Below are 4,248 nucleotides of genomic sequence, written 5' to 3'. Positions count from 1 at the left end.
ATTAATGAATGATAACTTATTTGTGCTACCCGTTTAGTGTCCAGAGCTAGACTCTTGCCTTGCAAAATTTCTGAGAGAGTGAGAGAGAGAGAGGAAGGAAGAGGACGAGAAGAAGAAGAAGAAAGAAGGAGGAAGAAGAGAAGAAGAAAGAAGGAGGATGAGAAGAAGAAAGGAGGAGAAGAAGAAAATTATTAAAAGTAGGATATAAAACAAATATATCAGGCGTTTCCTTCGAAAGCATAGTGGGAATTATTAATCCTCGGTTGAACTGGCAATATGAAAATAGTTCTTTCCAGACCAACCTCGGACAAATCCACTATTTCTCAAAGCCTGATACATTTGTATAACGGAAATACACACCTGAAACATTACCTCAAGTGTCCTAACTTGAGGTGATATTTTCGTACTTGGCAAATGGCAAATCCAACCAGTTTTCTGCGTGCTACCTTCTAACATGTCCAAGGGCGCCGGAAGCGGGGGGGGGGGGGCACTTGCCCCCCCAAATTAAAATTTTGGGGGGCAAAACGAGATTTTGCCCCCCCCCCCCATGTGCCCCCCTAAAAGTAGAAAAATTATAAATCATTTAAGGACAAAAGTAAACGATAAAGGCACTTTTCTGCCTAAAAATTGTAATTTCCATTGTCAAAAATGAAAAAATTTCGCCCCTGACGGGGCAATTACATATAATAGTAAGCCTCGCGTCTTTTGACGAACATGTCCCTCTGTGAAACATACCTTTGATAAGCCCCTTTTCCATCTTATTACAGTGTGATAACGTTTAACCTTTTAATGAATACATTTCAGACTAAAACCGAATGGCAAATTGAAAGTGGTTCACCAATGCATGTTGGCTGTGTCGGCTAACAAACGCGCGGTCGCCCAGAAACGCTCAGACCGTACCCGATATCACTAACGCGCGTGAACGCTATACTCGAGCAACATATGGAATCTATGTCATAGCTGTCAAGCCCAGAAACCATAACATCTCGAGGTTGTCAATATCTCATATACTTGTTGCGTGTGTAAGTCATCCCTGAAATATTAAGTATAGATTAATAAAGATATAGATTTAAATTATGAAAACTTATTTCAATTATTTCATTTTCAACTTAATATAAATTGAGTTAATACAATAACAAGTCAGTGCCCTAAAGAAAATACCAAGGTCATTTCAACTCAATAATTATAGACATGTTATCAGAAAATTACACACAGAATAATTATGTGTAGAGGATTATAATTTATAATTTGTGAAAATGGTGAATCCAACTCGAAAGCAACAAAGGCCCCTGTTACATCTGAAAGTTTCCTACCCGAGACCCGACCGAGTCCACTTGCAACCTTGACTGGATTATTGGTGGATTAGCTTCGCGAACGGACCGAGTCCAAAATGTGGTCTGTTTACATCACAGCGTTCATTCCCTCCCCTATCGGTACGGTTTTGAGCGGTATCCGATTGCTGACACCAAACGGCACTCTCGATCTAGGCTCTGAATAATTTGCGCGCGCTAATTGAAGTTGTTTACATTTCGTTACACTCGTCGAGATTCTGGAAGAATGCTGATGATCCCAGCAGTATTTTAAGATATGATGACTTGAAAAGGATAAGTTTAAAATGCTTCCTTCTTTCCACTCAAATCAAAGACTTTATCAATCACAATTCATATGTCGCATGCCGCAAAACGTTCGAAGAACGACGGGGCTGGGGAGGGGATAGCGCGCGCTATGACGTAATTTGACAGCTGGCGAACGGACCGAGATAGGTTCGAAACATAGGTTCGAAAGCTTGTGTGCGTTTACATCTACGAATCGGTGGACCGGGGCCGGCCCGATACCTACCCGAGACTACCACTGGATGTGGTCTCGGGTAGGTTCGCTAAAAGGTGGCCCGAGGTAGGTTTGGGATGTTTACATCTGATTTCTTTCCGACCCGAGGTAGGCCCCGGGCCGGCCCGAGGTAGGGAATCTCTCAGATGTAACAGGGGTCTAAGAAATAATGTTTATGCATGAAAAAATAAAATCATCTGTGAAAGTGTCTACTTGATCCGACTTATATTATCCGAGATATGAATAAAAATGTAAATAAAGAATATAAAAGAAAAATAAGAGTTACAGTACTGCTCTACTATAGAAATCTGAAGATATTTTCATAGCTCCGTATTTTCCTCGATTCCTTTTCATTGGCATGATTGGCAGGCGTTTTGTCTGGTACTATTTCAGCTCATATGATATAGCACTTTTGTATTTTAGATTCCAAAACTCCTTCCCATTACCTGTTACTAATCAGATCGAGAGGCAGCTATTTCTCTGGTTCATCCCAGCTTTTGTTATTCATCGACGTATGCAAAAAAAAAAAAAAAAAAATCCGGGGGTGAGTGGGGCTGCAAGACCTAATTTTTCGAAGAAACTTAAGAGCGAGGGGGTTTGTGATGGGGGAGCTTTTGCATTTTCTAGAATAAAATTGAAGGATTTCGTGCACACTTTTGTGAATTTTTGCCCTCTCGATCGGCGGCCCCCGGCTGCGTACGGTCATTTGCTGGAACTGCGACCCTGATCATGATTGATCAGACATAAAAACCACATTCCGAAGCGATCGTTTTGCGCGTAGATTTCATAAGTTCTCATAAATTATGAGTAGGCCTATAGTCTTTCGTAGTGAATTCTATGTTTAATTCTCAAGAAATTTATTTTTGAATGCTCTTGGAAACGCAACTTTTATACTCCATTTTTACACAAAGTCCTTATCGTGGGGGTCCCACACCCTCTCCCGCTCGATCGCTTCGGTATCTCACGCTGTCAAAAATATTGTGCCCCCTTCGGGATTTTGCCCCCCCCCCCCTAAAACTGAAAGTTTGTCATCAATTATTGTCATCTCTAATGACTCCAAGTCAACAGACCCAGGGTCAAGTTGACGCCAAAATGTAAATGATATCGAAGACTCTTATATCCTATTCGAGGTAATGTTAATCTTTTATTTCTATTTAAGCATATCATATGCAATGCATAAAAGCGTATGCAATGCTTTCCCCGGGCCTCAACCCCCGAAAGAGGAAAATCACAGAAGGTCTCTTAAAGAATGTATAAATGTTTGGCTAACGTTCTAATTTCGATGTGTTTATGATGTTGCAAAAGAAATGTCGGGCCAACATCAATACAATGCCACAATATCGTCAGTCGCGAAAATGTTGGCAAATGGTCAACAGCACAACGTTTGGCCAATGTAAATATTATGACCTGATCGCAAAATTGATATATCTCACCAATATCATGCTAACAACATAATGCTGAAAATAGGGAAAGGTCTGCAAGGTGTTAAAATATAAATGTTGAGTTGAGCCAACGTCGTTGTGGTTTCGACTTCTTTTTGATATCCCAAAACTTATGCTGGCCCAACATCACTCAATGCAACGTCAGAAGTAGTATCTTGCTTTGAAATCTGCCTAGAATAATTAAATAAATAAAAGGTCATTTGATCGAAATAATTTCCCATGAAGTTACGACCAATTGGTCTATTCCATTGTTCTGTTTGAATAGTGTGATGGAGGGGGGCGGGCGGTGGTCCATGACTGGAGCTGTACATGGACTTCGACTCCGGGGGGCACTTACATTGACGAGTGGATACCATGCGCGACCAAAAAAAAAACACGTAAAAAGATGTCTTTTTCAAGATAGGGCACGTTACGTACGTATAACGTGGTAAGGGTGTCAAAAACACTAAAATAACGAAAAAAGGTATCTATTTCACTAGGAAATGTACGTCTTTAGGGTCAAATTTGCGAGGGTAAAAAGACTAACTGCTCTTCAGAAAGGACATACTTTTTGCCCCAACAGTCAACACTACGTGTTTAAAGTCCGATTTGCGCGAGGTGTGGGAGATGGGGCCGTACTCAATGATGTAGGTAAATTAATGGTAAAACCGACGTCCTCTCAGCCAATCAAAATCATGGAAAGGTGTCAGATCTGACAACTTGTCGGATGTAAATATTGATGAAACGCTCCCCAGGTATCAACTCGTCAATGGAAGTGCCCCCGGGCTTTGACCGCTTACTCATTCTTGTTGGACAGATGGACTCCCTCCTGCTTTTAACACCTAGCTAAATATTTTCTCTCTAGTTCTTTTTTCAAATAGACAATTTCGTAGTTACTTCATGGGCAATTTCGGTCAAATGACCTTTTATTTCTTTCATTATGATATGTAGATTTCACAGCAAGATATTACGCAAGCATGCCTTAGATCGTCGTTTAGGA

The sequence above is a fragment of the Lytechinus pictus genome, chromosome 9 (assembly GCF_037042905.1).
Source record: "Lytechinus pictus isolate F3 Inbred chromosome 9, Lp3.0, whole genome shotgun sequence".
Classification (NCBI taxonomy): Eukaryota; Metazoa; Echinodermata; class Echinoidea; order Temnopleuroida; family Toxopneustidae; genus Lytechinus; species Lytechinus pictus.
This window is presented reverse-complemented; position numbering follows the sequence as displayed.